Source organism: Chrysochloris asiatica, unplaced genomic scaffold (assembly GCF_000296735.1).
Source record: "Chrysochloris asiatica unplaced genomic scaffold, ChrAsi1.0 scaffold00114, whole genome shotgun sequence".
Taxonomy (NCBI): Eukaryota; Metazoa; Chordata; class Mammalia; order Afrosoricida; family Chrysochloridae; genus Chrysochloris; species Chrysochloris asiatica.
This window is the reverse complement of record NW_006408632.1, coordinates 5,524,231-5,537,600: the sequence shown is the minus strand read 5'-3', so window position 1 is coordinate 5,537,600 and position 13,370 is coordinate 5,524,231.

Here is a 13,370-nt window from a genome sequence, read left to right as displayed (position 1 = left end):
AGTCAATTTGATTTCTGTGAATTCCATGTGGTGAAGTCCATGTGTATAGTCATCTTTTGTATTGTTTACAAAAGCTATTTCCAATGAAGAAGTGCTTGGTCTTGCAAAATTCGATCATGTGACCTTCAGTATTGTTTCTATCACCAAGGCCATATTTTCCAACCACTGATCCTTGTTTGTTTCAACCTTTGCATTCCAATCACCAGTAATTATCAATACATCTTGATTGCATGTTTAATCAGTTTCAAACTGAAGAAGTTGATAGAATTTTTCAATTTCATCATCACTGGCTTCAGTTGTTGTGTAAATTTGAATAATAGTGGTATTAACTGGTCTTCCTTGTAGGTATATGGTTATTATCTTGATACCAACAGCATTGTACTTCATGACAGATCTTGATATTTTCTTTATGATGATGAATGTGACACCATTTTGCTTCAATTTGTCATTCCCGGCATAATAAAACCATATGATTGTCAGATTCAAAATGGCCAATATAAGTCCATTTCAGCTCATTAGTGCTTAGGATATTGATGTTTATGCATTCCATTTCATTTTTGACATTTTCCAAGATTCATACTTTGTACATTCCATGTTTTGATTATTAATGAATGTTAGCAGCTGTTTCTCTTCACTTTGAATTGTGTCCCATCAGCAAATGAAGGTCCAAATGAAGGTCGTGAGGGCTTTACTCCGTTCCCATCATCACAGTCAACTCTAATTTGAGGAGGCAGCTCTTCCTCACTTACATTTCAGTGCCTTCCAAACTGAGGGTCTCTTCTTCTGGCACTATATATGACAATATTCTGGTGCTTTTCATCATGTTTCAGTATTTTGTAATCTGGTGTTGACAGTGTTCCACTGTGATTCATAGGATTTTCAGTGGCTAAATATTTGGAAGTTGTCCATCTCTCTTCCTTGTCTGTCTTCTTCCATAAGGTCATCTGAAATCTGTCCAGCTGGGTGACTCTCTGGCATTCAAAATGCCCTTGGCAAAACTTCCAGAATCATAGCAACAAACAAGCCACAGTATAGCAAACTGACAATATGGCAAATCGTGGAACAATATCCTTAATATCATATGTAAGTAAAATGTTGCTGAAAATTATTCAAAAACGATTGCAGCAGTATATTGACAGGGAGCTGCCAAAATTTCAAGCTGGATTCAGAAGAGGACATGGAACGAGGGATATCATTGCTGACATCAGATGATCTTGGCTGAAAGCAGAGAATAACTGAAAGACTATTACTTATATTTTGTTCATAATGCAAAGATATCCAACTGTTTGGATCATAACAAATTACAGATAACATCCAGAAAAATGAAATCTAAAGAACACTTAATTGTGTTCATAAAGAATGTATACGCTGACCAAAAGGCAGTCACTCAAACAGAATGAGGGTTTAAAATCATGTAAGGATTGTATCAGGGTTGTATCCTTTTACCATACTTATTCAAGCTGTATGCGGAGCAAGAGGATTGTATGATTTAATCTCATAACTTTGGACACCTTTTCAGGAGGTATTAGTCCTTGAAAAAGTCAGCTTGCTCCTCAAAGAAGAGGGTCAGTGAGAAAGAGGAAGACCACTGCAATGAAATGGATTGAAACAGTGACTGCAGAATTGGGCTTGAACATAACAACAATTGTGAGGCTGGGTCAGGAGTGGGCAGTGATTCGTTCTATGGTGTATAGTGTCCCTATGAGTTGGAACTGACTGGATTGCACCTAACACACCATTTGAAGTGATCACTATTCTGTTTCATACTAGGTGAGTGACCTTAAGCAAGTTATTGAAAAATTGTTAAACTCAGTTTCTTTATATGTTCATTGGCTCTAATTACAGAGGTTAACTAACCCTATTTTTACTAGCAATAATTGAGGCAGTGCACAAAAACCACTTAGCATATTACCTGGTACATGGTAAATGTATTGTTACCGCTTCTCTTTTCTTCTTTACATTTTATGAAAAAATTGAAGTGGTGTGTGTATGTGTGACTTTTTTTTTTTTTTTTTGCTGTTACTATTTTATTTGATAAATTAATGATGCTTTTTATTTAAAAATATTTTCTATTTAGATAAACCCAAGAATTTCCAAGAGTTTGTTTGTTTTCTAAACTTTGCTTTCCGTAGCTAAAGTGTTCTGCCTGTTATTTAACACCTGCTCTTCCTCTTTTCACTGACTATCCATTTGACAAAGCACGGTATCCTTCTCCAGGGACTAGTTCCGCCTGATAATATGTCTCAAGTATGAGAGAAGAAATCTCACCATGTTGGCTTCTAGAGAGAATTCTGGCTATATTTCTTACAACACAGATTTGTTTGTTCCTCTACCAGTCTGTGGTACTGTCAATATTCTTCTCCAACACCATATTTCAAATGTATCAGTTCTTCTGTGGTCTTCATTATGGTAGCATAGTGGTTATGAGTCAGGATGCTAATCTCACGGTCAGCAGTTCAAAACTACCAGTGGTTCCACAGGAGAAAGGTGGGATTTTTCTGTTCCTGTAAAGATTTTCAGCTTCGGAAACAACATACAGGGTCACTGTGAGTCCATGGCACATAACAACCACCAACCACTTTCCTTATTCATTGTCCAATTTATATGCATATGAGGCTATTGAAATTACCATGGCTTGGGGCAGGCATACCTTAGTCCTCAAACTGACATCATTGCTTTTAAGCACTTTCAAGAGGTGTTGTGCAGTAGTTTTGCCTAGTGGAACAAGTCATTTGACTGCTGCTTCCATGAGCACTGATTATGGATCCAAGCAAAAAGAAGTCTGTGACAATTTAAGTCACTTCTTCATTCAACATGATGTTATTTATTGGTTCAGTTATGAGGACTTTTGTTTTCTTTAATTGAGGTGCAACCCATACTGAAAGGCTGTGGTCTTTGATCTTTGTCAGTAAGCATTGTAAGTTATCATTGTTTTTTTAGCAAGCAAGGTTTTCATCTGCATACTATAGGCTGATAATGAGCCTTACTTCAATACTGATGCTGTCTTCTTCTTCATGTAATCCAGTTTATTGTATTATTTGCTCAGTTTGAATAAGTGTGGTGAAATAATACAACACTATTGCACACTTTTCCTGATTTTAAACCATTCAGTGACCCCTTGTTATGTTTGAACCACTGCCTTTTGGTCTATGAACAGGTCCTCAGGAGGAAAATTAAGTATTCTGAAATACCCATTCTTCACCATGTTATTCAGAGTTTATAATCACATGCACAGTCAAAAACCTTTGCATAGTTGATAAAACACAGGGAAACAACTTTCTGGTTTTCTCTGCTTTCAGCCAAGATCCATCTAATGTCAACAATGATATCTCTTGTTCCACATTCTTGTCTAAATCTGGCTTGCGCTGCTGGCAATTCCCTGTCAATGTATTGTTGCAGCTGTTTTTGAATTATCTTTATCAAAACTTTATTAGCATGTGATATTAATGATATTGTCTGATGATTTCCGCATCCCATTGGATAGGGGCCACAAATATGGATCTCTTCCAATAGGTTGGCCAAGTTGCTGTCTTCAAAATTTCTTAGTATAGATGAGTGAGTGCCTCCAGTACAGCATCAATGTATTGAAAGATTTCAATTTATATTCCGTAAATTCCTGAAGCCTTGTTCTGTGTCAGTGAGGTCAGTAGTTCTGACCCATAGCAACCCTGTATGGGGTTTCCAAGGAGCAGCTGGTGAGCCTGAACCGCCAACCTTCCAGTTCAAACGGCATTGCAGTCTGGCGCATTAACCCACAGTGCTACACCAAGTCTCATAAAATATTTGTTTTGTGATAGACTAATTTCACTAAGCATAATATCCTCCAGGTTCAACTATGTTGTGAGGTGTTTCACAGATTCATCATTATCATTCAATGTTTTATTGTGTGTATGTACCAAAATTTCTTCAACCATCTTCTGATTATGGATATTTAGGTTGTCTCCATCTTTTTGGTATGTGAATTGTAGACAGCACATTAAAAGATCTTGTTTTCTTTTTCATTCTGCTCTGTATGTCTTTTGACTGGTATACTAATCCATTTATTCAGTGTAATTATCAATAGATATTAATTGATTTCTGTATTTTTCTGTGGATTTTGTGTATGTGCATATGTATGTAGTGCTGCTGGATTCCTTTTCCCACATAATTTTCTATGCTGAGTTCATTTTGGTTTTGGATTGTCTTTTCATTTTCATTTCTGTTGTGTTAATGTTTACTAAATCTTTCTGATTTTCCTCTTTTTAAATTTTGATGTGCAGGTGTATTATTTTTTCTTTGAGGTGACACTGAAATTATTAATTTTTCCTTGCTTAAACTAGTCTGTTTTATTTTGAAATCTGCTTGAGTTCCTTGCCATTTGGAAGTTCTCTACTTACACTATTCCCTCTTTTTGCTTTGTAGTTGACTTCATTATATATTAATATCTCTGGTTCCCTATTTTCAGTCTTGTAGGTTTGTTTTACTTTAAATACTTCTATGTCTGGATTGAGTACTGAGTGGCGTTGTCATGTATGGTTATCTCAGGTTGTTGTCTGCTGTTGTTGATTCTCAGTCCAAAGAATACCCTTTAGCATTTTTTTGTAAAGTCTGTCTGGTCAGTACAAGTTCATTAAACTTCTGTTTATCAGGAAATGTCCAAATGTTACCATTGTATTTGAGGGACAACTTTGCTGGGATTAGCAATTCTTTTCTTTCAGAGTTTTGTATACACCATCCCATTGCCTTCTTGTCTGCATGGTTTCTGCTGAGTAATCAGAGTTTCGTCTTATTTGTTCTTCTTTATAGGTAACTTTCAGGTTTTCCTGAGCTGCTCTCAGGATTCCTTCTTTGTCTTTGACTTTTGGAGAGTTGATTATGATATGTCTTGGTGATTTTCTTTTGGGATCTATCCTGTCTGGGGTTGATGCATCTTCTTATATGGTGATCGTCTCATCTTTCATGATGTTAGGGATGTTTTCTTTTGACTCTTTGACAATTTTCTCTGTGCTTTTTACTGTCTTTTCCTGTTTTGGAATTCCATTCACTTGTAAGTTGTTCCCACATAACTTTTAGGCTTTCTTTGGATTCTTTCATTCTTTTTTTCTGTTTGTTCCGTTGTTGTTATGTGCCATGGAGTCGGTTCTGACTCCAGGGTTTCCGAGGCTATAAATCCTTACAGGAGCAGAAAGCCTCATCTTCCTCCCACAAAACAGCTGGTAGTTTTAACCTGCTGAACCTGAGGTTGGCATCCTGATTCATAACCACTATGATACCAGAGCTCCTTGATTGTTCTAGCATACTAGTATTGAGAGATTTATCTTTAACTTCACTAATTCAGGCTTCCATTGCTTTGAATCTTCTCCTTTGCCCTTTCAAGGTATTATCTATTTCTGAAATCATAGTATTAGTCTTTTGGATTTCTAATTGCATGTTTTGTACTGTTTCAAAATTTGCATTTATTTTGTCTGTTCATTCTTGTAGCATTTTCCTGAATTTTAATGTTTTTTTCTGTGTTTTCCTTGCTTTTCTCAATGTTTCTGTCAGTCTTTTGAAGGTACCAAATTATGCTTCTTTTGAATTCTTTTTCAGCTAATTATATTACCTTCTTTTCCTCAGAAATCTTTTCTGTCTCTACATCTTGGTCATTTGTTTGAGCTGTTCTCTCTTTTTTCTTCCTGTGAGCTAACATTGTCTGTTGGATTCAGGGCATTGTGGGGTTGTCAAATTTTAAAAAACTAGCGGTGCTGTTGTTGGACCCAGAGGTGATAAATCTCTGGTGGACTCCTGCAATTCAAGTAGCTCACATGGTGCTTGTAGAAGGAACGTGACAGCAGAGTTACTGACCCTAGATGTTGTTCGTATTGACCTTGGTATTATCTATATGTTCAGGGTACTCAGTTCAGGTTAGTTCAAGGGGGGCTCTTGATGGAGCTGGTTTCAGTGTCTGTTAGGACCACAGGGAAGCTGGTGGCAGGGTGACTGGTTAAATGCTAGTCTTGTGGTTCTATATATTTTGTAGGTCTGGAGCTGAGCCCACTTGAATCCAGACACAAAAACTGCACACCACATTTGAGCTAGCTCTCAACTCAAACTAGTGTGGCTCCCAACCACATGCTTGTGAACTACCAGAGAACAGGTTCTGTGCTAGGGGTGTGTGAAGGTAGGAGCCGGCCATATGTCTGGTCACCAGGGGAGGATAGGGGAAAAGAAATCACACCTTTCCTATCACCCTCAAAACTGTGCTCTGCCAGGCATCCCTTTTCTGCCAAAGCTGGTTGAGCTGAATCTGGCCAGCTGGTCACCAGTTAGGGTCCCTCTTTTGCCATCCATACTTGGCCTTTCTTCCCAGTAAGCCCTCCATCCACCCTCTCTGACCTTTATTCTGAAGTTCAAAGTGCTGGATTTTTAATCTGTGTCTGTTTTAGTTGGTCTCTTGTAACCTTATTTTGGAGGGTCCATGTAGCACGTGTACCTCATCCACCATATTGCTGGAAGTCCTCGTATGCTATTCTTTTACCACCAAAACGATTTTTATTTTTATTTATTTATTTTTTTGTATGCTATTCTTGATGTCATCCCACAACTCCTCTGGTCTTCCGACATTAGTGTCCATTAATAATGTTCTGATTATTAATGGATGTTTAAAGCTATTTTTCCTCTTTGAAGTTGTGCCCCATCAGCAAATGAAGGTCCTCTTGTGTCATCACAGTTAACTTTATTTGAGAAGTCAGCAATTCCCCAGTTTGTATTTTAAGTGCCTTCCAACCTGAGGGAATTTTCATCTAGTATATATCTGACAATATTCTGCAGCTATTCATAAGTTTTTCAGTGACTAAACATATAGAAGTAATCTGCCTGTCCTTCTTCCTTGTCTGTCTTAGTCTGGAAGCACAGCTGAAACCTGTCAACCATGGGTGACCTTGATAATATTTAAAACACCAGTGACATAGCTTGTAACATCATAGCCGCTCACAAGCTACCATAATACAGCAAACTGACAGATGAGTCATTGTTACGATTGTTTAGCTGGTGGTAAAAGATGACTTACATGATACAGTGTTGAGAAAAAAAAGAAAGAAAAAAAAACACAAAACCTGGAGCCAGTGAGTCCACAGGAATGGAGCTGTAAACATTTCCAAGAGATGGATGTCATTAATGAAGAAGAATGATGAATAGTGTGAATGTTGACCTTGGCAAACTTGGTTACCTTTAGAGACATTGATTTTGTTAAAAACTGTAAAGCTTTTCTCCCCCATAGAGCAGGGACTGACAAACTACAATTTCTCCGTTCTAATCTGTCCCACTGCCTGTTTCTGAAAATAAACTTTTATTGAGCACAGCCATACTCATTCTCTTACATATTATCTGTGGAGACTTTTGTGCTATTATGGATGTGTTGAGTTGTTGCAACAGATGTCCTATATCACATCAAATCTAAATTATTTCCCATTTAGGAGTTTACAGAAAGAATCAGTTGACTCCTGGTTTATGGGAATGACTGTATACATAGAAAATGACTATTTCTGTAGCCTCTAGAACAAACTATAACTACCTCTTTTCTCTTAGCCAAAAGTTTACATTTAATCTATGTATAGAAAAGGACTTCTTCCTTTAGCTTTTTTCCATTTTGTTGTCTAGTATTCTTAAGTTTATTAGATCCTTGGCCTTTAATTAGCCAGCTTTTAATTTACAGTATTATATGCTTAGGTTCCTGGGTGGTGAAATGATTAACATGCTCACTATTTGCTCAGATCCACTCAGTGACACTTCGTCATGTGAAGGAAAGACCTGGTGATCTTCTTCCATAAGATTATACAGACATCAAAAACTCTATGGACTACAGGTTTACTGTAACACACAGATAACCACAAGTTGAAGTTGACTCAATGGTAATGGATTTTGGTGTTTTATTATATGCTTGTCCATCATAATTCCTAATACATGGCAATGTTCTGTCAGATTCTGTCCTTAGGAAGGGTCAGAAACTCTATTTTAATTAGGTAATCATGTCACAACATCTGGTTCAACTTGTTAGAGCCTCAACAAAGAAGTAAGACTTTCTCTTCCCTGATTTTGATATAGATCTCCTTATGTTAAACTGAGAATCTACACTTAGGACTATAAGCTTTCTTTATGCAGTTGCCTGGCCTTGCCACAAAATTGTTAAGTAATGAAATCCAATTGGATCCTCTGGCTTGAAATTTTGCTACCTAGGTACATTCCTAGTGCCATGGTCTGCTGGAATGATCATGTTCCTGCACACCCTCTTTGCTATTGAATGATAAATAATAGGCCAGTAAGGAGTATCCAAGCATTCAGTTTGATAGTTTCAGAATGACTTGCTACTACATGCAAGTGGGATTATACAAATGGATTTGGTGTTTGCTTTAGTTTGTCAAAAAGCTGAGAATTGTCCTTGAAGCACTGTGGATTTTAATTGCTTATAATGCCTATCTAAAAGGATCGGATGAAAAGTGAATTTGATACTTTCCCTTTTTCATGCAAGTAGCCCCTTTTTTGTCTTTATAGATAAGGGGAAAAACCTATGGCACTGGCAGAATTGCCGCATTCCACTTTATGAACCCTGAAGTAATGGATCTACAAGAGGTGTATGCAGAAGCCTGTTATTGACTGTGAAGACATTCTGTATCGCTTGACTGTGAACTGAAGTATCATTTTCCCTCTCATCCTGGCACCTGGATAATATTAAATTTGAACCTTTGATTTGATTGATACATCTCAGCAGCAGGACATTTAGACATTTATGTCATAAAACCAAAATGAAATATTTTATATCACTGAACACAGCCCTGCAAGGTACAGTAGTTAAAATCAAATGAAGTTAGCATCAATTTTACAGTTATTTTAAAAGCATACACACATGTACACAGATACACATAAACCAAACATAGAATTGCCTCCCTATTTTTGTTTCAGAGTGACATTTAGTCAAAAAAGCATAAAGTTTACCTAAAGAAGCTGAGGTGGCAGCTTTACATGCAATAAGCAGGGACCTACTTACATATGCAAAACAGGCACACACAGGTGCAAGAAAGGTAATTGCTGGTGCAAAATATGCATTACCTGTTTTACATGCACAACTGCCTGATTTGTAAGGGCAACTAGCTGATTTTCTCTTCCTCTGCATAATTTTTATGCACAAATTAGTTGCTTGGGAAATTTTGGCACCAATATTTCTCTGTTCTTGGACCTAAATACATATTACATATAGAAGACAGTAGAAGCCTTACTATCAATCACTGAAATGCACTTACTATTTTTGTAAAAACTAAAACACAGAAAGACTCATTTGGAATCATTCTTTTTGTTTTTTTCCCCCTTTCTACTTTCTCTTCTAACTAGTTTTTTTTTTTTTTTTGGTTTAGTACAGTGTGTTTCATTAGTGTTTTAAAATCTGCTGAAGCCAGACGGCAACTTGCCTGCCTATTAGATTAACTGAAGGCACATCACAGCAGTGCATTATGCATTGTCTTGGGAACAATTAAGACATGCCATCCCCACAAAGCAGTTTTTAAGTGGGCAAAACATATTTAATGGGAGGGTTTGTGGCACCCAGAATGGAAATACAATGAAAACTATAGGGAATATGTGCTTACCCTAACACTAAAAAGGTTCCTTATAATTCACATATGCACCCTTGGGGATATGGTATCCCATGTGTACTTTCTAAGTGTTGTTAATGAAATGTTTATCATCTATGGCAGGCCAAGCAGAAGAGTGTAATATGTGGCCAGCCAAAGGGCACTGTTAACAACAGCAATAATGCAAATTTAATATGCACATAATTATTGATCTCCTTAGGAAAAAAGGCTTATGAATAATATTCTTATTTAGGTCTAGGAGCTGAAGTATCCTGGGAATCCGGCATCAACAGCTGAGCAATTGATGGGTTTAGACAGGTCAGACAATGTCAGTCCAAAAGGATCTAATCAATATAGACAAATGTGTCAGAAATGTGATTTGAGAAATACCTTTATAATAGAAAAAAAAGTGACCAGATTCAGTATCCTTCTCCATGCTTAATATGATACACATATGTTTCTGAAACAGAGCTGTTTTTTATTAGTTCTATGGCAAGTGCTCACTGTTGGGCAAATTAAAACACAGTGTGTGTCCAGTCCAACCATCCTGCTCTCTATATCAAATGGTATGTTAAAAACATAGTGTTGGAATCAGTGCAGAACGTGTATGTCACTCTTAATATGTTTTGCAATATTGAAATTTGGGAGCTGACTCTGTTTGCAGCCACTGACAGTTCCTGTTGAAAACAGTCATCTGGTTTCTTAGTTTAAAGGCTATGTTCCTGTGACCGACAGAGTTATCCGCAGCTTTGTGGTATTTCAGTGGTCAGAGTTCTCCAAAAAGAGTGGAGAGGAGAGCATTTGGAGTTCCTCTAGTGAAAAGAAGGCAGAGGTTCTGTACTGAACCAGAATTTTAACTTCAGAAGTGATTCTTACAGGGAATCAGGATCAGTACTTAGTCTCCAGGTAGCCTGGTTGTATTTCTCTCTGACACCTGGAATACTAAGTTGTATAAAATTTTATCCATGAGATTTTTATCTATCTATCTATCTATCTATCTATCTATCTATCTATCTATCTATCTAGTAATGTTTATGTTTTTAAGAGCAAGACACAGAGGAGATCCAGGATATACATTTAATTTCTATGGGAAACATTTTAGGTAACTTTATTCTCATTCATTGTCCAATGTAAACACTATGAGGACAGAAATTGGGTCTTAATTATTTCTTTACTCCTAGTAATCAGAGATATTCAATATGTTCTTTAAATGAATTGCTACATGAGTGAATTTAATATAGGATAATATAGGAAGGATAAGAAAAATTATTTGAAAAGTTTTGGACAATATTTTTTCCATCATAAATGAGAGTATTTTTCAATGTGGACAGTAATATTCTAAATAGTTGGTGTCTGACAGTATAGGATAAAAGAAATGTACTGTAAGATGCTTATTTTGAGAAATATTAGTATTTCAAATATAAACAGAAGGTATAACCTCAGCATCTTATTGCCAAGTACAAATGTAACCATGGAAGTATTTACTGATTAACAACTGTGTGTGTTAAAATAGTTATCAATGAACAATAAAAAATAAGCTCTTCCTTGATAATCCAAAGTATTTTTACCTTCCTCAAAAAATAATGAAGAATATTTAACAAGAATTACATATTATTGAGTTAACAAATTTCAAGCAAATAAACAGAAAAAATGTGTTTATTTCAATAGTTGATAAAGGACAAAATGAAATACAATATTACCTTAACTGACATCATAACATCATACATTATTACTGACATATTGAGTATATATATATATATCTGTTAGTGTAGTGGTTACGAATCGGGCTGTGAACCTTAAGGTCAGTGGTTCGAAACTACCAGCCGCTCCGCGGGAGAACGATGAGGTTTCTACTTCCGTAAAGATTTACACCCTCGGAAACCCCGTACAGGGTCACTATGGGTCGGAACCGACTCGACGGCACTTAACAACAACAACAAATATATACATACCACCAACCTTATGGTTCAAACTGACTTTGCAGTCGAGTGCTTATCCTATAGCACCACACCAGGACACCCATATTCTTGTTAAAATACACATTTTCTTTCAGATGATAGTGTTCTTTTAAAATAAGGGTCATATTTTTATATGTATAGATATATTTTATCTAATATTTATAACACTGTATGACTTTTTGTGGAAAATTTTTACTTATCAAATTAAGTGTCCTTATTTTTTAAAATTATAACACATGGACATCTATATTTTAGATAAAGCATAAATATGGTATAGAAAATATGGGTCTGTTTCATTATGTAAAAAAGTAGCTAAAGATGATATAGGAATACTAATGGCATTGAAGAAAAGGTACAAGTGAAGCCCTTTACAAAACAAGAATTGATTTTGAGGGAATCAATACATGTTTGCATATAAAAATTACACCTAGGTTGGAAAATACAATGAAAGTGCTGAACTCCGGAAATCATTCATGGAAAATGAACCCTTGAGAATAAAGGGAACAAAATGGAGACTTAAGTAGAGTGGTGCAAAGTTGTTTCTGAAAATACTGGTTCTGAGCCAATAAAACTAAGAGAATTGGTTCCCGACATTTATGCTCCCTGCGAGCACACAGGTTGCCTTCTCATTTGTTACTGTTTTTCTTTTCTTGTCTTCTCTTCCAGTTCCCATGTCCAGTGAAGTTTCCAGTCTTACTCTTTTCTGATTTCTGGGCTTAACCTGCCTGTGCTGTTCATGTTCTGGAGGTTCTAAAATACGGCCTCTCTCTTTAAATGAGAAATTGTTATTAGACAAGAAAATGAGCCTAAACAAAGAACATTCTATAAAAGGAGAAAAAGCAGGTGATTTTAAAGTTATTAGGAAACTTGAAAGGAAGAAGAAAGACCAGTCTTAAAAAAAAAAAAGAAAAGAGCTCTGAGAGACATAATTATCAGTGTTACATGCACACATTTCTCACTTTGTTTCTACTTTAATATTAACTATATTTCTTTTTCCTTAGGTGTGGCCATGTGATCATTTGTTTTACAAGTTCAGTTAAGAACTTTCATAGAACGTATTTACCTGATACCAGATGGGGTGATGGAAAGGAAGGATAATGTAAACAGTACTGCTATTAAAATTACTACTAATAATAGCAATAAATCGAGGGGAAGGGAAAATGAATATTTTATTACAATCAGTATCCACCTAATGATACATTAAGTAGTATCTTGGTTTCTGGAACGAGTCCCTGTTGTTGGTGGTGGTAGGCGCCATTGAGTTGGTGCCAATTCATAATGACCCTATGCACAACAGAGCAAAACGCTGCCAGATCCTTTGCCACCCTCACCATAGTTCCTATGCCTGAGTCCATTGCTGCCACCACTGTGCCAATCCATTTAGTTGGGGGTCTTTCTCTTTTTCTCAGACCCACCACTTTACCAAACATGATATCCTTCTCCAGTGACCAGTCCCTCCTGACAATATGTCTGAAGTATGAGAGGCGATGTCTGGAAATCCTGGCTTCTAAGGAGCACTCTGTCTCTACTTCTTCCAACACAGATTAGTTGGAAGTCCTGGTGTGGCGCTGTGGGCTAATGCATCAGACTGCAAAGTCATTTGAACTGCAAGGTTGGCTGGTCAAGCTCACAAGCCACTCTTTGGAAACCCTATACAGGGTCACTATAGGTCGGAATCAACTCGACGGCGCTTTACAACAACAACATGGCAGTCCATTGCACTTTCAATATTCTCCTCCAGTACCATAACTCAAATACATCAACTCTTCTACTATCTTCCATAGTCATTGTCCAACTTTCACATGAATATAAAGTTATTGAAAATGTCATG